General features: G+C 46.1%; 1 long non-coding RNA gene and 9 other non-coding genes across 11 annotated transcripts; 9 read left to right on the top strand and 1 right to left on the bottom strand.

The window, feature by feature from the left end:
* The first annotated feature begins 437 nt into the window (after nucleotides 1-437).
* LOC115249345 (U1 spliceosomal RNA) lies at nucleotides 438-601 on the top strand. Its single transcript, XR_003888047.1, has one exon. It is a non-coding gene; the product is annotated as a U1 spliceosomal RNA (small nuclear RNA).
* A 9,350-nt stretch (nucleotides 602-9,951) lies between these two features.
* Nucleotides 9,952-12,698, bottom strand: LOC115249072 (uncharacterized). 2 transcript variants are annotated; one of them, XR_003887781.1, is made up of 6 exons: nucleotides 12,530-12,698; nucleotides 12,286-12,421; nucleotides 11,837-12,195; nucleotides 11,659-11,773; nucleotides 10,426-10,633; nucleotides 9,952-10,353 (listed from the first exon to the last, which is right to left on the bottom strand). It is a non-coding gene; the product is annotated as an uncharacterized lncRNA (long non-coding RNA). The 2 variants fall into 2 exon arrangements; XR_003887782.1 differs by having other exon boundaries at nucleotides 10,426-10,523.
* A 753-nt stretch (nucleotides 12,699-13,451) lies between these two features.
* On the top strand, nucleotides 13,452-13,615 carry LOC115249359 (U1 spliceosomal RNA). Its single transcript, XR_003888061.1, has one exon. It is a non-coding gene; the product is annotated as a U1 spliceosomal RNA (small nuclear RNA).
* Nucleotides 13,616-14,298: 683 nt separating this feature from the next.
* On the top strand, nucleotides 14,299-14,462 carry LOC115249339 (U1 spliceosomal RNA). Its single transcript, XR_003888041.1, has one exon. It is a non-coding gene; the product is annotated as a U1 spliceosomal RNA (small nuclear RNA).
* Nucleotides 14,463-15,145: 683 nt separating this feature from the next.
* Nucleotides 15,146-15,309, top strand: LOC115249337 (U1 spliceosomal RNA). Its single transcript, XR_003888039.1, has one exon. It is a non-coding gene; the product is annotated as a U1 spliceosomal RNA (small nuclear RNA).
* Nucleotides 15,310-15,991: 682 nt separating this feature from the next.
* Nucleotides 15,992-16,155, top strand: LOC115249336 (U1 spliceosomal RNA). The gene has a single exon (XR_003888038.1). It is a non-coding gene; the product is annotated as a U1 spliceosomal RNA (small nuclear RNA).
* Nucleotides 16,156-16,838: 683 nt separating this feature from the next.
* On the top strand, nucleotides 16,839-17,002 carry LOC115249335 (U1 spliceosomal RNA). The gene has a single exon (XR_003888037.1). It is a non-coding gene; the product is annotated as a U1 spliceosomal RNA (small nuclear RNA).
* A 683-nt stretch (nucleotides 17,003-17,685) lies between these two features.
* LOC115249334 (U1 spliceosomal RNA) lies at nucleotides 17,686-17,849 on the top strand. The gene has a single exon (XR_003888036.1). It is a non-coding gene; the product is annotated as a U1 spliceosomal RNA (small nuclear RNA).
* Nucleotides 17,850-18,532: 683 nt separating this feature from the next.
* On the top strand, nucleotides 18,533-18,696 carry LOC115249333 (U1 spliceosomal RNA). The gene has a single exon (XR_003888035.1). It is a non-coding gene; the product is annotated as a U1 spliceosomal RNA (small nuclear RNA).
* A 683-nt stretch (nucleotides 18,697-19,379) lies between these two features.
* On the top strand, nucleotides 19,380-19,542 carry LOC115249362 (U1 spliceosomal RNA). Its single transcript, XR_003888064.1, has one exon. It is a non-coding gene; the product is annotated as a U1 spliceosomal RNA (small nuclear RNA).
* The last annotated feature ends 437 nt before the right edge of the window (nucleotides 19,543-19,979 follow it).

Genomic DNA, 19,979 nt, shown 5'->3' with positions numbered 1-19,979 from the left:
AGTGTGCGTCAGTGACCAGGCAGACGAGGAAGTGACGCAATCTGGCGGGGGAGGGAAGGAAGCATACTTCTATTGTCTCCTTTTGAGGGTTTAAATGTGGATCAGAGTGTTTATATTATGATTCTTATTACAGTCTTTTGTAGCTTTTGTGCTCTCTAACCTGCTGTTGCCCTATCACGTCTTTTTAGGTACACTTTTATAGAAAATGGATGATTTCAGAAAGATTCTGATGTGGGGGAACAGCTATGCATTATGGGAAACACGGGCTTCGAGTACAACGTTTTGATCAAATACAGAGCTTTCTGTATAAACATCCAGCATCTTGCACATAAATACCCGTATATACTCCTATGTTTGTGATTGTGATGATTTCCTGCCATCGTGAGTCAGAATTGTGTTACTGTGAAAGACTTCCCCAAACGTGCGCTGTACAATTCATACTTACCTGGCAGGGGAGACACCATGATCAGGAAGGTGGTTCACCCAGGGCGAGGCTCTGCCATTGCACTGCGGCAGTGTTGACCTTTGCGAATTCCCCAAATGTGGGAATCTCGACTGCATAATTTCTGGTAGTGGGGGACTGCGTCCGCGCTCTCCCCTGATATTTTGTCCAATATAAATGAACGGTTGCATAGAATACTTAATGCATGGTCAAAGCAGCCTGTGCATTTGTATCTAGATGTATTGCTGTTAAACTCAGTTTGTGCTGCTTTGAAAAGCTGGCTCCCCAACATGCAAAATGGGATGTAGACCAGTGTAGAAAAATTGTGGGAAAGTGACGTTTTTTGATATGGAAGCACAAGTGTAAAGTGTCTAACTACTTCTGGCTTTTACCGGTAAAATTTCACAAATCATTGTAAATATTTGTCAAACTCTTTCACTTAAGTTTAAGGCTTCTTTATGTTGCATTTGCCCTATTCAGCCATCTGCTGGGCAGAAAAAATGAATGCAGGGGAAAGTGATGACGGTCTGTGTATGTTGTATTTGAACACACAACTGATGTTATTTGTGTTCATGAGTGATTTGGTTTAGTCAGAATAAAAAAAAGTATAGGGAAGGTAAAGAATACCCCAGGCCCATCGTGTTGAGGAACAACATTTATTTGATTTGTTGTGCAGCAAAAACAGTGACGATGCTATCAGAGATCCCTGACAGGTTCCTACGCTGTGGCTCAGAAGACTTCCCCAGTTGTCTTTGAAGTGGAAATAGATGCGTCGTATGTAAATTAATAAAGCACTGCGATTAAAGAGAGGTGGCCCCAGGTGACCCCGAAGAGCAAGAACACTTAATCTACCAGTGACTGCTACAAAAGGGTAAATACTGCATGTAATGGGAAGACATTAAAAAATGAAATGAACTCCCAAAAGAATGTCCTCAGCCCTTTGAAAGACTGCAAAAGTTTCAAAAGTCTGGCTGTCAAGTCCTGTAGATGATGATGTTTTTGTGTTTTGACAGTCTTTTTGTCTTTTTTCTGTATTTTTGGGGCCTTTCGTTGGTTGACCAGACAGTGCATAGATGTGTACTTTGAATGCGGTCGGCTCGGCACCACTGGGTCTAAAAAGTTGGAATGACCAGGCGACCATAGATTCCAAGGAGGTTGGGATGTCTCGTGTTTGGGAACAGCAAGACGGACTATTGGAGGCGTTCCTTTGATTTGACCAGATGAGCAGACAGGCCCAGGCTGTGGGACAAAAGTACCTTTGCGACCTTTGGTCTGGGATGGTGCGAGTGATGGTGGTTCTGGCTGTGGGGGAGGAGAGGGGGATGTAACTGTGTGACTATGAGGTAGTCGAGGTCGGTGGTTGAGGTGGTAAAAAAGGGGACGCATCTGTGTGACTGTGTCGGTATGTCAGTTTCCTGGTCCCTGCCAGAGCTGGAGTGACCTGAGGACGATTGGTGTCTGGTCTTTCGTTGTGTATTTGCATATTTTTTTTAAGTAATACATATTTTTTTAGCTTACTTTTAAAGTTATTTTTTCTTCTACAAGCTTTTATCCCTGCTTGTGGTGCCTCCAGCCATGTCGGCTAATTATGCCGGCCTGCGGAGGCATCACAGTGTCAGGTTTTCTTTTAAAGATGACCAAGTTAAGATCTCTCATTTAGATTTCTCACGGAAGTTTATACAAAATCTTTTGAAATTTAGACCGGATGATATAAATTGTATTTTGACCCTTCCTTCAAACAAAGGATACGATGTAAGTTTTTGTTCTGCAGCTCTGTTTCGTGATTTTTGGACCCATTTGGAAAATGTTAAAAGCCACTTTTCTGCATTTGCTGTTGAAAAACTGACTGTCAGAATGTTTAATGAAACGGTGAATGCAGAAGACATCTGTATCTGGTTGGCTAGATTCTGCACTGTTAAAAGGCCAGGCAACCAAGGTAAGAGACGAGGATGGCATCTGGAACTGTGCTTGGAGGGTCCCCATTCAACAATGGGAAGACCCCCAAGGCTTCCAGGAGGGGCCCGGGCCCCACCTAGCTGAAGTTGACATGGAGTTGGGGAGGAGCCATCAGGCAGACAGTGGGGTTCGGCCCGCCTCTACTGATGATGACTCCATTAGGAGTCTCCATATTGTGGAGGAGCAGAGCTCCACTTCCCTCCCAGATGCCCAACCTAGTTTAAAAAGAACAGCATCTGAACTGTCCAACTCTGGGGCTGAATCAGCCTGAGAGAAGAGGGGGAGAGCTGAATCTGAACACCACAGTCCCCCTGTGGATCAGGACAGTGGCTCCTCTTCCAGTTCACCCAGTGTATGTTCCTTTCTAAATGTAGCACTACAGTCAACTCCACTCAGAAAGCACGCAGACTTTGCTTTCAGGAAGACAAATTCTCAAAGCCCACCCCCTGGATGTAGGGGGATCTTTCGATGAGGATCTGTTACAGCACAAGTAACAAGGCAATGTAAATGTTTTTGTTACTTATTAAAATACCTACTTCTTTTAAAATGTTGTACTTGTCATTTTAAACATACTTATGACTCAACATTTCCACTATCAATGTGAGAAATGTGAGGTCAAAAATTAGAGCCCAAAGTGTTTTATCCTTTTTAAGTTCCTTTAAGTCTGATGTGTTTCTAATACAGGAATGTGGCCTACCATTTTTAAACCACTACCGCCAGTGGGAGGAGATGTGGCCACAAACATCCCTTTGGAGTGGATCCAATGAAAACAGAAATGATCGAGTGGCCATTTTAATCAAAAATCCCCAGGTTCTGGTAAAAGGTAGCACTGTGGTGAGAAATGGTCGGGCGCTTTTAACACATTTGACTTTTATGGGACAGGATTTTAAAATCTTAAATATTTATGGCTTTAATGATAAAAATGACAGGTATGACCTTTTAGAAGACTTGCAGTCCCACATGCTAGGTTGGGCACCTTTAGTAGTAGGGGGAGATTTTAACTGTATTTTAAGTCGGAAAGATAGGAGAACAGGGGAAGATTTTAAAGTAGACCAAACATCAGTTTTATTACAGGGCATATGCAGGGATTTTATGCTTCAAGACTGTTTTAAAACCATGCATCCCAGGGAGGAGGGCTTCACCTGGTTCAGTGGTGATGGCACCAGAGCCTCCCGCATAGATTATGTTTTTACAGAGGACTGCCCAGCAACTGATGCTAGACTAACACCTGTCTTCTTCTCCGATCACCTCGTGCTCTCCTGCACCCTTTCACTGCCTTCAGGTGTGACATCAGGAAGTGGTCTGTGGAAACTCAACTGCTCCCTCTTGGAAGATAGGGAGTTAGTTAGACAGTACAGGGAGCAGTACAAAGAGTGGCAGACCCTTCAGGACTTCTACGACACACGAGCACACTGGTGGGAAATGGTGAAGGGAAGGACCCGGACTTTCTTTAGGCAGGCAGGTAAGGAAAAACGAATAGGGAAACCAGACGCATGATGGGACTGCAGAAGCGACTACAGCGCTATTTTAACCTTAACCAACAAGGTATCGATTTTAATGAAGAAATTAAACAAGTAAAAAAAAGAGATGTCGGTTTTATCAGAAATTCAAAGCAAAGGTGTAATTTTAAGAAGCAAGGAACGGGAAATTGAGGAGGGGGAAAAGTGCAGAAGGTATTTCTTCAAGAAAATCATAAACAAAGGAGGGACCATTACAAAATTGACTAAAGAAAATGGGTGCACAACCGAAACAGTAGATGGAATTAAAGAGACAATTGAAAGCTTTTATGGAAAATTGTATAAAGAAAAACCTGTTCAAATTGACACCATGAATGAAATTTTAAAATTCCTAAATAAAACTGAACAACAGTGTGCTTTTATCCCAGGATTTTACCCTTTTAGAGTTAAATAATTCTCTACATAGTTTTAAAACTGGGAAGTCCCCTGGACAAGATGGACTTCCTGTAGAATTTTATTTGACTTTTTGGGACCTTTTATCACCCGATTTAATCACTGTTTTTATGGCATTTGAAGGACTCGACCGACTTCCTGACAGTTTGAGTAGGGATAGTGACTCTCCTTCAAACAAAAAGACAAGACAGAACTAAAGAACCGGAGACCTATCACTCTTTTAAATGTTGACTGTAAACTTTTAGCAACACCTATGTCCATGTTTTTAGAAGAGGTGATTGACAGCCTTGATCACCGACAGCCTCGTACTGATCCGAGACACCATCTGTTATGCGAGAGACAGAAACATGCGGCTAGTAGTTTTAAATTTAGATTTTGAAAAAGCCTTTGATCGGGTCTCGCACCAGTACCTTTTCCAGGTACTGCAAAAAATGGGGTTCCCAGAAAGATTCGTAGCTTGGGTGGGTTTGCTGTACCGGGACATCACCAGCAAAATTTTGTTTAATGGACATCTGACAAAAGCAGTGGACATTAACTGCGGTGTCCGTCAGGGGCGTCTGTTATCGGCCCACTTCTACGTTATCTGAATACGTCTTATTGAACCACTGGCACAGATCTTGAGAAGGGACAAACGAATCAATGGGGTGCAAGTGCCGGGGAGTGGGGGACTGGAAACAAGGTGTATTTTATATATGGACGACGTGAATGTTTTATGCACTGACCTTTTATCTGTTAACAGGATGCTGGACTTGACTGACTGGTTTGGACGGGCCTCTGGGTCAAAACTAAAGAAAATACATGAGCCCAGTTTTACGGACCATGGACAGCGACAGAGATGACAGGACTCCCCCTGACCGTGACACAGACTGACCAAAAAAATACTTGGTGCTAAATTTGATCGGGAGGGAAAACAAATTGGCCGGACATGGTAGGAAAAGTCAGACAAAAACTAGGATTCTGGGGACTTAGAGGACTGACTATGGAAGGAAAGGTTTTAATTACCAAATCAGTGATTTTACCTTTGCTTTTACTGATCAGTTCTGTTATTTTCCCTCCCAGAAGTGTGATCTTAGAACTGGAGAGAGCCATCTTTTACTTCCTGTGGGGGTCCAAAGTGGAAAAACTGAAGAGAGCAATCATGAAAAAAACAAAAAAAAAAACAAGAAAAAGGAGGAAAAGATGTCCCGGACCTGCCCCCTAAGAACAGGGGCAGGTCCGGGACAGTGGGGGGGCACAGTGCTGGAGGTTGACTGCATTGCGTGATGCTCTGATTGGCCTTGGTCAGTCACATGGGTGGCTGACAAGGCCGCCTATCGCCTGATAAAGTGTGCAGTGGATTTACTGTTGATTTTTAGTATAGGAATCCCCAGCTTGCTTAGCTCAGCATCATCCACAGTCACTCTCTTTTGGACACGCTGGTGTAATGTGGTCAAGAGATGTTTGTGCGGTAACCCGCCAGCCTTCACTCTGCAGTGTGGGTGCAGCCACAGCTGTTGGACAAAGCAGTACATCAGCCTATTCTTCCTGGAGCCCAGCAGGTGGGCAGCTGAATGTCGTTTGCTGAAGTTGAGCTTTTGCACCAAAGACGATTCAGAGGGTTGGTCTCCGTTGGTGCGGCCGAAGAAAGCGTTGCCCCAGCGTGCAGAGTAAAGGCTGTCAAACTGGTGGAGGCTTCGGTCATGGAGATAAAGCCTGTTCCATGTAGTGATGACCCTCTGCCTTGTAGAGTTGCTGATGGCGAGCTTTCCCTCTTCTAATGCAATGTCCCACAGGACTTTGCTGAGCTCCTCCAAGTGCTTGTACCCCGGGAGATGATCTGGACCGCACACGTCCTCTGCGCAGGGGTCAAAGTCATCAGCGACAGCCTGGTCAGTGAGGTGTAGGTTCTTCGTGAGAGGAGTCAGGTGATCGGCAACGCCGTCTGAAATGTATCCCGTGTCATCATCTGGGGACTCAATGTCACAGGAAGCCTTGTCCGAGGGCCCCTCCCCGTCCCCCTCGTCCTCATCAGCTTGCAGTGTGTTTGTAGTCCGAGCACAACGGTCAGGGACATTGAAAGTCGATTGACAAAACAAGTCCTCAAGACTGATTTGCTCTCCACCAGGCGGCACAGGAGCCCTGTAGTTAGCGTCCTCCACCACCCCAAACAGCTGCTGGCACCTCTCATTGAGACGAGGCACCAGAGGCGACATGTAGACGAGGTGCTGTCGTCCCTGTTGACAACAGCCGCGGTGCGTGTACATAAGTTGTGGAGCCACCTCTCATGCCGCTCCATGAGCCCTTTGGCCATCCGCTGCATCTTTTCCAAAGACTCCTCGCAGGTCAGAACAGACATGAGGATCTGACTCCGCTTGTTGCCAACGTTGGTGCACCACTCTGCAGTGGTCACCAGACAATTTCTTGCAGATCTGAAAACGTATACAAACAGTCAAAGACCTGTATTTGTTACTTTGTTGACTTAAGTGGCTGTGTAGTGTGAGAATAATTATTCTATTGTTAAGGCTTAAATGCATTTGTATGTTTAGCACCTAAGCAGATGAAGAAGGAACAGAGACAGGAGATGATGAAGTAGAAATGAAAGTTGCAGATTACGTGAGAAAAATGCTGCAAGCAAAAGATGTTCAAAGAATGAATAATCTGCCAGATGTGCCTTTGCCTCCCCACGAAGAAGATAACAGCATTGGCGTGGGAGACTATGTGTGGGTGAAGCGCATTCGAAGAGCCAAGTGGAACTGACCCACGCTGGGAAGGTCCATTCCAGATCCTGCTGAAGACACCTACAGCGGTGCGGATAGCGGAACGGCCCTCGTGGGTCCATCTTTCCCACTGTAAGAAACAACGGACACTTCCAGGTGAAAACAAGGGAGCAGTGACGGCTCGTCTGTAAACGGCTGACGGCCTGTATAGGTTCAGCAACGGCTGAACCCCGTCAGAACCTGAGCCACAAGAAGAATGGACTAATGCACTGCATGTCTGAAATGTCTTAAGTTGCACCCACATTGAACTGTGGTTAGTGTATGAAATTTATTGTCTAGGAAAATGAAGTAATACATTGGATGTTCAATGGGGAAAAGATGTATCATGGATAAAAATCTAGATGCATTCAACGATAAACAGGAGGAAAATGTGAGAATAATTCTATTATTATCGCTTAAAATGCATTTGTATGTTTAGCACCTAAGCAGATGAAGGAGGAACAGTGTTTTCACTTTTATGATTTAATACACTTTTCCAGAATACCAGATTTATTGTGAGACTGCTCATCTGAAACCTTGAGAACGTCTAGGGAGGGGGTGAAATACCATAAAGTGATAACAAGCTGATGTGAATAAACGGAGGTTTGCAGCAGAGTGACGAAGGGCGTTCCTGAGTGAACTGCTGCTCGTTCTCCCTTGCAAGCGCACCCGCGTGTCTGTGTCTTTTGTTGATTCACGCATGGTTCTGCCGTGTTGCTCTGTTTTAACTCTAACAGTAGGCAATGACATGATGCACTTCTTTAATTAGACACAAAGAAAGGCGTCAAAATTCAGTTAACACACAAACAAATTTACCTTTTGGTGGAGTCGTGTTTGAGCACTTTCCCCAAACGTAGACATTATCTGTGCCCAGTATTCCTCAACATTCTCAGCCTCTGCAAGGAGGAAGGCTTTCCTAAGCAGCTTTGGGGATGGCAGCTCTCTTCGATGTGGGGGCAATTGAAACTTTGGGTTCAAACTCTCTGAAATAAGAGTAATATATTCAAAATGACAAATTGGTGAAGGGGGGACAGCAAAACAATGAAAATCTGCACGACATTCTATTTTAGACTTGTCCACAGATTCAATTTTTTAAAAAAAATCTAAAATCTCACTTGCGCTCTTTCCAGGTTCACTGTACTGTGTGAGCAGAGTGGTGTACAGGTCTTTCCTCTGCAGGTACTCCTCACAGTGGCTTTCCTGGACCTGGCGCCCCACATTGGCCATGTGCCCTCAGCGCGATCCATCAAGAGGCAGACACCCTGTCTAAATTGATCAAATTATGCTTAAATTCCCATGAGCCAGCCTTGCATGCATTTCACTAATGTCACAGATACTTGGCTCAAGGTAGCCATGACATAAAATGGGGAGACCAAAGATAAGGATTTCCAACCCAAAATAATATTAAAAGAACCAAGTGGAATATAAAAAGCAGAAGTCCAAGTAGTTACAAAGAGGGAAAACTCCAAACTCCTGCGGCCGTCAGGCTACGGAACGTGACAAGCTCAGGGCTCAGCTGACGAACTCCACTCCAGCACACCAGATAGGACGAGAGGCTTCTCCGACGCTCTCCAGACAGGTCTTTATACCTGAACCCGTCAGGCAGCCAATCCTAGCAGATTGGCCACAGGTGAGCAGGTGAACATGCTGGGTCGACTGGAAACGCTTGGCACTCCCCCTGCAGGTCAGCCAGGGACTTGCCCCTCCAGCCAGCCCCGACAACAGTGAGGCACGACAGAGCAGTCACACTAAGAATTCAAAAGATGTTGAAGCAAAGCGGAGACTGAAGAGAATTCTTTCATCTTGTTAGCATGTGTTATACTATATGTTTTTGTTTTCTGTTACAGTTAGTTTAGAAGTTAGGGATAGTATATAATCTTTAGTAGGAATAAAAGATAAGCAAGTCAGTTGACCCTTCCTTGACATGAATGTTGTTTAGACAGTTGGAGGCAGGATGAGATAGTCAGACAGAAATGAAACCCCCATCATAAAACGTGACAGAATAGTTTACTGGTGTTGATAAGTTCCTCTGCAAGAAGGTGCACTTTGAACTGGCCATTTGGGAGACAACGGAAAACAAGGACTGTGTAAGCATCCAATGGGACTGGAAGAAGACGAGGTCATCCAAGAAGAAGGACTGAATTGGACTGAATTAGCATTGATAATTTGCATCTGTGTTTCTATAAAAGATTGGGTCATGGGATAGTTAGGTTGTCAGACTTCATGCCCTGGCAATGGACTCTGTTATTGTAGGGTTATGAACTGGCCCGGAGCTCTGTAATATTTGTATCTTGAATTGGTTCTATTGTTAAATACATTTTGAAATTGGCATTATTCATCTTGAAGTCTTCATTCAAAGAACACGCGGATTGGCAGTGACACACGAGAGGTATTGCAATCCAACAAGACTCACCGTACTGTTAATGGAGTAGCAGCCAAATACGTGGCAGATCTGTCTGACTGTATGAGTAACTGCAATGGTACAGAAAAGCGGTCTTGTTTTCCCGCGCCGGGCACGCAGCTCTGGGACACCGCAGGCTGTAATGCCTCACACCTACTGGTCTTCAGAAAAAGACACAATTGCGGAAAAAGGAGTCTGTCGATGGAACAGTCTTGCCTCCCACTCCAGACATTTCAGGGGGATAAAACCACATCCTGTCATCCTTCAGGACCTCCCTCCACTTCATCTTTCCATGCTTATCCTGAAAAGATACAGCGCTCTGGAAGAGTCCATTTGTTTCCTCCTCTTTCAGCCATGTACAGTAATGTCAACTTTTGGGAGCCCAATGGGAGCAGACCATCCCTCATGTCACCTGATGTCAAGTTATCTGCCTTATTTCAGCACCTGCCCAACTTGAAATGGCCTGGTTCCATAAACCCCCAAAGGACGCTAGATCAACTCTTCTGTTTCACCTCAATCTTTATTTTATTTTCAAGATTGTTTGGCTTACATTGGCATTAGCATTAGTATCAGGATTAGGTTGAAAACCTTTAACACAAAAAGAAACAATTTAACAAATAATTCAAACACATATCTCCATCAAATCAGTTTCTTTCATACCAGTGACGTCTTTGGGAGGAACCCTGTGTTGAAATTGTCTTCTCTTTATCAGTGTTTCTTTCCTCAGTGCAGAGTGAGTACCTTTTAGTGCAGAGTGAGACCCTTTTAAGCGCTGCCTCCAGTGCAGGAACACCTTCCAGGTGTCCCCACTTCGTGATTAGCAGCCTGCTCTGCTAAATAATGCATTCTGGGATTTGTAGTTGGGATGTGAAGAACTTCAGGATAAATGTCTGAGATTTATCTCAACACCTAATAAGAAAACACACGACTTTATCCAACAGTCACTGAATACTCAAACTTGATCTTGTTTTTATGGATTACCTCAGGTTGGGCTGATGATGTTGCAGTGGTGCGTCTGAGGCACTTCTGTGCAGACCCTTGCTGGCCCTGTTTTCCAGGTCTTGTGTCCTCTGCTGCAGCTTTAGTCAAATGTGGGAGGGAAAGCCCAACGTAAACATAACTTACCGTATTTTCACAGCCATAAGGCACACTGTATTAAAAGGCGCAGTCTCAGTTATGGGTGCTATTTCTGGATTGAAAACATACATAAGGCACACCATATTATTAGGTGCATGCTGAAATATACAGTAAAAAATGACAACGAAAATAAAACAGTGAGATTCGACACATTTATTGAACAAAATATTCATTCTTCTGCCACAAAACCATCAAAGTTTTCATCTTCTTTATCTAAATTAAACAGCTGCACTATTTCAATTTCCAACATCCCGAATTCCTCTTCTTAAGCATCTGAATCGGACTCACCGACCGGTTCCGGTTCAGCGTCGATTTTGTGAAAGCTCTAACAATACATGAAGACGGTATCATAGCCCATGCGTCTACAATCCACCCGTATATGGTGGCCGCTGCCTCATAGTCTTTGTGAAGGAGTGTTTGCCTTCCGTCATCCAGTGCTCTGTCCGTTTCCGTGGCAGCCGAGAACCACGGTGAACGACGACTTCTCGTGCCCCGTTGTGCGTATCGCCACCGTGATGGTCCCCTTTTCTCCACTTTGTGGGTCAAAGGGATGTTAAAAGTCAGAGGGATCTCATCCATGTTGGTGATGTGGCTGGGCGCGGTAGTAGGTGCGGAAGATGGCCACCCTCTCCTGGTAGTCCGCGGGCAGCCGCTCCGCAACAGTTGTCCTTGCGCGTATGGAGAGATGCCGCCTCCTCATAAAGCGAAAACACTAAGATTGCTCGATTGCCATTTTCAGACGCATATTCGATGGCCTGCAGTTTAAAGTAAGCCTCATTCATATGCGTCTCGCTTGACCGGCGCTATTTTAGGGGATCCTTATGCCGCTGATAGATTGGTGGAGTGTTTACCGTAGTGCACCCACCAAAGGCGCACAGCAGATTTTGGAACTCAGTCTACACACAAGGCGCTCCATATTATAAGGCGCACCGTCGATATTTGAGAAAATCTCAGTGTTTTAGGTGCGCCTTATAGTCGTGAAAATACGGTATCTAAAATGTCTAGAGGCTGGGCCCTGAGTAGCTTCAGTCCTCACTGCGTTGTGAAAAGCGCTTGCATAATATTAAGAACAATTACCTTTTCGTTCAAATGAGGCAAGAGCCTCACCAAGCATGGCATCATTCTCCTGAACGGTAGCAACTGTAGATGCTGATCAGCTGGAAGTGGCAGTTGCTGTAGGAGGGGGCGCACCCTGAAAGACATATAAATATCAGTAAAAATATCCACACTGTTGCACGAGGTTGTGTCGACCTACCTCTCTGTCAAGAATGTATTTGCGGAATCTTTTCAGGGAGCTGGTGGCGATGTCATTTTCAGCCATGACCAACCATTGCTTAACAGAGGTGTGTGTTTCCTGGACCATCCTCTCATGGTCACTTCCACATTGAGGGTCAGCCTGAAGTCGCTTATGGAGGCTGTACCACTTCCACATCTCCTGACAGTAAACGACTTTAACCGCCCTGTCCTTAAATGGCTCTGTCCACACACATCTCTAGATGGCAGGAGACTTGCAGTAAGAACTGGATGTACTTGAGGGGATAATCCTTAACCCACCCGTCATTTATCGGTCTTCTCTCTGGCTGTTGATTTTCTTTAATGTGGCGATCGATGATACTGAAACATCAAATTACACATCAAATTATGAATCACTTAACGGGGACAAGAATGAGTAAAGATTTATTTTGTTTAGAACAGCACACTTACTATTTAATGTAGCCAACATCATTTTCCACCAGCCAGTGGAAGCTTTTGCCTCGCTACTTGCCAAAAGTCAGAATTAGCTGACCCATCTACTGCACCTCTGAGGGATTTTGGGTGACCAGGCGGCATCTCCTTTTAGCTGAAGACAAACGGTTATGTCTTTAATGCCAAGCAGACAAATTTGTCCAAGTAGGGTGAGTCAACAGAGCATCAAAACATATCTTTGCCCCTGATGCCAAGGGATTACCTTCATCACAGGCAGTGTTAAGACATCTCAGTCCACTGTCACCAGTGGGCTGATGTGGTTTCGGCTGGTCCCGTGCCTCTTTCGAGGCCTTCAGAATGCACTGCTGCCCATCTTGTGGCGCACTCGTGTCCAGAATACAGAGAGATGGCATTAATGGGTCCATTGCGAAAGCTTTATCTGAAAAAAACAACGAAAGCAAAGTGTCACGAGCAAGCATTCCTTTCTTGTGACCTCGTGACACAATATAATCAACCATATGGTATAGAGTCCAGTCTGTTAGACGAGAACCCAAGAACCTGTGGACCCTTTGACTCCTTCATAGCAATTCCCCTTGGCGAATAACAAGACATTCAATCACAAGCACAGAAAAACATAGGTGACAGGACACAGATGGAACATATTTGAGATGGTGCCAGGATGGATGAAAAACAAGTTAAGATATTACAGAGGTAAAGGCCTGCTGAGGATCAATACACAGGCTTCAGATACTACACTGACCTCACTTGTCTAGGTTATATTGTCCCCCCATTTCCCACCTGTCTGGGTTGTATTGTCCCTGCACACTCGCGGACAATCTTTTGTTTGAAATACTCAATAGATATGTTGGTCACAATATTCAACGTAAACATTTAATTCGCAAAACAAGATGAACAAGCAATTCGAGCATGAAGGCACGTCAACAAAACAATTTCGAAAGATTCTCTCAAATATTTATTTTTATTATAAATCTAGGGAGACACGAACGTTCGCTATTGACGACATTATCCTGCCAGTGGAAAGTTTGCTTTCACGCAAAAAGTTGCGGGGAGGAAAAAAAACATTTCGAGCACGCAGAAGCAAATTTACAGGTGCTACAAAAAAGTTTTACTGATTTACCTCCATCCCAAATTTCGCATTATGATTTGAACGTCACCCGCGAGGGACACTAACCTGGCAGGGGAGACACCATGATCAGGAAGGTGGTTCACCCAGGGCGAGGCTCTGCCATTGCACTGAGGCAGTACTGACCCTTGCGAATTCCCCAAATGTGGGAATCTCGACTGCATAATTTCTGTTAGTGGGGGACTGCGTACGCGCTCTCCCCTGATGTTTTGTCCAATAAAATGTTTAGTGTTACACAGGATGCATGTGTTTGCTTGGCACCGGCTTCAATGCAAACAGCAGTGCATTGTCAAAGCAGCCGAGCGCGAGCGTTCCGTGCGTCTGTATGTAAGCGTAGTGCCGTCAAACGCAACTTGGCGCCGATGGCAAAATCTGTGTTTTATGGGTGTCTTTCCTGCTCGGAGTGGGAAGCGTGCAATGCAATAGTGCCCAACAGCCCATTTACTTCCACTCCAGGCCATGGGGTGGCAGTAACTGTAAAGGACAGCAAGACTAAACAAAGAAAGTGGACATGGTTGTTAACAGGGTTAGGAGAGACACGTGCGTGTTGTCCTTTTTGTACCTTCTTGCGCGAAAGGCATCTTCTTAAACACAGCGCGTGTGTTTGAACGGTTCCATTTGTTTGAAAAATAACGGGCATAGAATGGACATTTCAGCTTTATTCCGGAGAGGGAACGTGCCAGGGTGTGATTGTAAAGAGTCAAATGTCACCGAGTAAAGCATAACCTGAATTTGGAGAAAATGTATCGCATAGCATCAACATGTTGCTAATCTGTGACTATTGAAGCGTACTTGAGCTGTGGTACTTTGGAGGCTTTGACTGCCAGCACCGTCAGCAAGAAGCCAGTTGGCAAGGACTGCGGGCTCAACTGTGAGGCCAGCAACTCATACTTACCTGGCAGGGGAGACACCATGATCAGGAAGGTGGTTCACCCAGGGCGAGGCTCTGCCATTGCACTGAGGCAGTACTGACCCTTGCGAATTCCCCAAATGTGGGAATCTCGACTGCATAATTTCTGTTAGTGGGGGACTGCGTACGCGCTCTCCCCTGATGTTTTGTCCAATAAAATGTTTAGTGTTACACAGGATGCATGTGTTTGCTTGGCACCGGCTTCAATGCAAACAGCAGTGCATTGTCAAAGCAGCCGAGCGCGAGCGTTCCGTGCGTCTGTATGTAAGCGTAGTGCCGTCAAACGCAACTTGGCGCCGATGGCAAAATCTGTGTTTTATGGGTGTCTTTCCTGCTCGGAGTGGGAAGCGTGCAATGCAATAGTGCCCAACAGCCCATTTACTTCCACTCCAGGCCATGGGGTGGCAGTAACTGTAAAGGACAGCAAGACTAAACAAAGAAAGTGGACATGGTTGTTAACAGGGTTAGGAGAGACACGTGCGTGTTGTCCTTTTTGTACCTTCTTGCGCGAAAGGCATCTTCTTAAACACAGCGCGTGTGTTTGAACGGTTCCATTTGTTTGAAAAATAACGGGCATAGAATGGACATTTCAGCTTTATTCTGGAGAGGGAACGTGCCAGGGTGCGATTGTAAAGAGTCAAATGTCATCGAGTAAAGCATAACCTGAATTTGGAGAAAATGCATCGCATAGCATCAACATGTTGCTAATCTGTGACTATTGAAGCGTACTTGAGCTGTGGTACTTTGGAGGCTTTGACTGCCAGCACCGTCAGCAAGAAGCCAGTTGGCAAGGACTGCGGGCTCAACTGTGAGGCCAGCAACTCATACTTACCTGGCAGGGGAGACACCATGATCAGGAAGGTGGTTCACCCAGGGCGAGGCTCTGCCATTGCACTGAGGCAGTACTGACCCTTGCGAATTCCCCAAATGTGGGAATCTCGACTGCATAATTTCTGTTAGTGGGGGACTGCGTACGCGCTCTCCCCTGATATTTTGTCCAATAAAATGTTTAGTGTTACGCAGGATGCATGTGTTTGCTTGGCACCGGCTTCAATGCAAACAGCAGTGCATTGTCAAAGCAGCCGAGCGCGAGCGTTCCGTGCGTCTGTATGTAAGCGTAGTGCCGTCAAACGCAACTTGGCGCCGATGGCAAAATCTGTGTTTTACGAGTGTCTTTCCTGCTCGGAGTGGGAAGCGTGCAATGCAATAGTGCCCAACAGCCCATTTACTTCCACTCCAGGCCATGGGGTGGCAGTAACTGTAAAGGACAGCAAGACTAAACAAAGAAAGTGGACATGGTTGTTAACAGGGTTAGGAGAGACACGTGCGTGTTGTCCTTTTGTACCTCCTTGCGCGAAAGGCATCTTCTTAAACACAGCGCGTGTGTTTGAACGGTTCCATTTGTTTGAAAAATAACGGGCATAGAATGGACATTTCAGCTTTATTCCGGAGAGGGAACGTGCCAGGGTGTGATTGTAAAGAGTCAAATGTCACCGAGTAAAGCATAACCTGAATTTGGAGAAAATGTATCGCATAGCATCAACATGTTGCTAATCTGTGACTATTGAAGCGTACTTGAGCTGTGGTACTTTGGAGGCTTTGACTGCCAGCACCGTCAGCAAGAAGCCAGTTGGCAAGGACTGCGGGCTCAACTGTGAGGCCAGCAACTCATACTTACCTGGCAGGGGAGACACCATGATCAGGAAGGTGGTTCACCCAGGGCGAGGCTCTGCCATTGCACTGAGGCAGTACTGACCCTTGCGAATTCCCCAAATGTGGGAATCTCGACTGCATAATTTCTGTTAGTGGGGGACTGCGTACGCGCTCTCCCCTGATATTTTGTCCAATAAAATGTTTAGTGTTACGCAGGATGCATGTGTTTGCTTGGCACCGGCTTCAATGCAAACAGCAGTGCATTGTCAAAGCAGCCGAGCGCGAGCGTTCCGTGCGTCTGTATGTAAGCGTAGTGCCGTCAAACGCAACTTGGCGCCGATGGCAAAATCTGTGTTTTATGGGTGTCTTTCCTGCTCGGAGTGGGAAGCGTGCAATGCAATAGTGCCCAACAGCCCATTTACTTCCACTCCAGGCCATGGGGTGGCAGTAACTGTAAAGGACAGCAAGACTAAACAAAGAAAGTGGACATGGTTGTTAACAGGGTTAGGAGAGACACGTGCGTGTTGTCCTTTTTGTACCTTCTTGCGCGAAAGGCATCTTCTTAAACACAGCGCGTGTGTTTGAACGGTTCCATTTGTTTGAAAAATAACGGGCATAGAATGGACATTTCAGCTTTATTCCGGAGAGGGAACGTGCCAGGGTGTGATTGTAAAGAGTCAAATGTCACCGAGTAAAGCATAACCTGAATTTGGAGAAAATGTATCGCATAGCATCAACATGTTGCTAATCTGTGACTATTGAAGCGTACTTGAGCTGTGGTACTTTGGAGGCTTTGACTGCCAGCACCGTCAGCAAGAAGCCAGTTGGCAAGGACTGCGGGCTCAACTGTGAGGCCAGCAACTCATACTTACCTGGCAGGGGAGACACCATGATCAGGAAGGTGGTTCACCCAGGGCGAGGCTCTGCCATTGCACTGAGGCAGTACTGACCCTTGCGAATTCCCCAAATGTGGGAATCTCGACTGCATAATTTCTGTTAGTGGGGGACTGCGTACGCGCTCTCCCCTGATGTTTTGTCCAATAAAATGTTTAGTGTTACACAGGATGCATGTGTTTGCTTGGCACCCGGCTTCAATGCAAACAGCAGTGCATTGTCAAAGCAGCCGAGCGCGAGCGTTCCGTGCGTCTGTATGTAAGCGTAGTGCCGTCAAACGCAACTTGGCGCCGATGGCAAAATCTGTGTTTTATGGGTGTCTTTCCTGCTCGGAGTGGGAAGCGTGCAATGCAATAGTGCCCAACAGCCCATTTACTTCCACTCCAGGCCATGGGGTGGCAGTAACTGTAAAGGACAGCAAGACTAAACAAAGAAAGTGGACATGGTTGTTAACAGGGTTAGGAGAGACACGTGCGTGTTGTCCTTTTGTACCTTCTTGCGCGAAAGGCATCTTCTTAAACACAGCGCGTGTGTTTGAACGGTTCCATTTGTTTGAAAAATAACGGGCATAGAATGGACATTTCAGCTTTATTCCGGAGAGGGAACGTGCCAGGGTGTGATTGTAAAGAGTCAAATGTCACCGAGTAAAGCATAACCTGAATTTGGAGAAAATGTATCGCATAGCATCAACATGTTGCTAATCTGTGACTATTGAAGCGTACTTGAGCTGTGGTACTTTGGAGGCTTTGACTGCCAGCACCGTCAGCAAGAAGCCAGTTGGCAAGGACTGCGGGCTCAACTGTGAGGCCAGCAACTCATACTTACCTGGCAGGGGAGACACCATGATCAGGAAGGTGGTTCACCCAGGGCGAGGCTCTGCCATTGCACTGAGGCAGTACTGACCCTTGCGAATTCCCCAAATGTGGGAATCTCGACTGCATAATTTCTGTTAGTGGGGGACTGCGTACGCGCTCTCCCCTGATGTTTTGTCCAATAAAATGTTTAGTGTTACACAGGATGCATGTGTTTGCTTGGCACCGGCTTCAATGCAAACAGCAGTGCATTGTCAAAGCAGCCGAGCGCGAGCGTTCCGTGCGTCTGTATGTAAGCGTAGTGCCGTCAAACGCAACTTGGCGCCGATGGCAAAATCTGTGTTTTATGGGTGTCTTTCCTGCTCGGAGTGGGAAGCGTGCAATGCAATAGTGCCCAACAGCCCATTTACTTCCACTCCAGGCCATGGGGTGGCAGTAACTGTAAAGGACAGCAAGACTAAACAAAGAAAGTGGACATGGTTGTTAACAGGGTTAGGAGAGACACGTGCGTGTTGTCCTTTTTGTACCTTCTTGCGCGAAAGGCATCTTCTTAAACACAGCGCGTGTGTTTGAACGGTTCCATTTGTTTGAAAAATAACGGGCATAGAATGGACATTTCAGCTTTATTCTGGAGAGGGAACGTGCCAGGGTGCGATTGTAAAGAGTCAAATGTCATCGAGTAAAGCATAACCTGAATTTGGAGAAAATGCATCGCATAGCATCAACATGTTGCTAATCTGTGACTATTGAAGCGTACTTGAGCTGTGGTACTTTGGAGGCTTTGACTGCCAGCACCGTCAGCAAGAAGCCAGTTGGCAAGGACTGCGGGCTCAACTGTGAGGCCAGCAACTCATACTTACCTGGCAGGGGAGACACCATGATCAGGAAGGTGGTTCACCCAGGGCGAGGCTCTGCCATTGCACTGAGGCAGTACTGACCCTTGCGAATTCCCCAAATGTGGGAATCTCGACTGCATAATTTCTGTTAGTGGGGGACTGCGTACGCGCTCTCCCCTGATATTTTGTCCAATAAAATGTTTAGTGTTACGCAGGATGCATGTGTTTGCTTGGCACCGGCTTCAATGCAAACAGCAGTGCATTGTCAAAGCAGCCGAGCGCGAGCGTTCCGTGCGTCTGTATGTAAGCGTAGTGCCGTCAAACGCAACTTGGCGCCGATGGCAAAATCTGTGTTTTACGAGTGTCTTTCCTGCTCGGAGTGGGAAGCGTGCAATGCAATAGTGCCCAACAGCCCATTTACTTCCACTCCAGGCCATGGGGTGGCAGTAACTGTAAAGGACAGCAAGACTAAACAAAGAAAGTGGACATGGTTGTTAACAGGGTTAGGAGAGACACGTGCGTGTTGTCCTTTTTGTACCTCCTTGCGCGAAAGGCATCTTCTTAAACACAGCGCGTGTGTTTGAACGGTTCCATTTGTTTGAAAAATAACGGGCATAGAATGGACATTTCAGCTTTATTCCGGAGAGGGAACGTGCCAGGGTGTGATTGTAAAGAGTCAAATGTCACCGAGTAAAGCATAACCTGAATTTGGAGAAAATGTATCGCATAGCATCAACATGTTGCTAATCTGTGACTATTGAAGCGTACTTGAGCTGTGGTACTTTGGAGGCTTTGACTGCCAGCACCGTCAGCAAGAAGCCAGTTGGCAAGGACTGCGGGCTCAACTGTGAGGCCAGCAACTCATACTACCTGGCAGGGGAGACACCATGATCAGGAAGGTGGTTCACCCAGGGCGAGGCTCTGCCATTGCACTGAGGCAGTACTGACCCTTGCGAATTCCCCAAATGTGGGAATCTCGACTGCATAATTTCTGTTAGTGGGGGACTGCGTACGCGCTCTCCCCTGATATTTTGTCCAATAAAATGTTTAGTGTTACACAGGATGCATGTGTTTGCTTGGCACCGGCTTCAATGCAAACAGCAGTGCATTGTCAAAGCAGCCGAGCGCGAGCGTTCCGTGCGTCTGTATGTAAGCGTAGTGCCGTCAAACGCAACTTGGCGCCGATGGCAAAATCTGTGTTTTATGGGTGTCTTTCCTGCTCGGAGTGGGAAGCGTGCAATGCAATAGTGCCCAACAGCCCATTTACTTCCACTCCAGGCCATGGGGTGGCAGTAAACTGTAAAGGACAGCAAGACTAAACAAAGAAAGTGGACATGGTTGTTAACAGGGTTAGGAGAGACACGTGCGTGTTGTCCTTTTTGTACCTTCTTGCGCGAAAGGGCATCTTCTTAAACACAGCGCGTGTGTTGAACGGTTCCATTTGTTTGAAAAATAACGGGCAT

Source organism: Takifugu rubripes, chromosome 3, assembly GCF_901000725.2.
Source record: "Takifugu rubripes chromosome 3, fTakRub1.2, whole genome shotgun sequence".
NCBI classification, from domain to species: Eukaryota; Metazoa; Chordata; class Actinopteri; order Tetraodontiformes; family Tetraodontidae; genus Takifugu; species Takifugu rubripes.
This window is presented reverse-complemented; position numbering and strand designations above follow the sequence as displayed.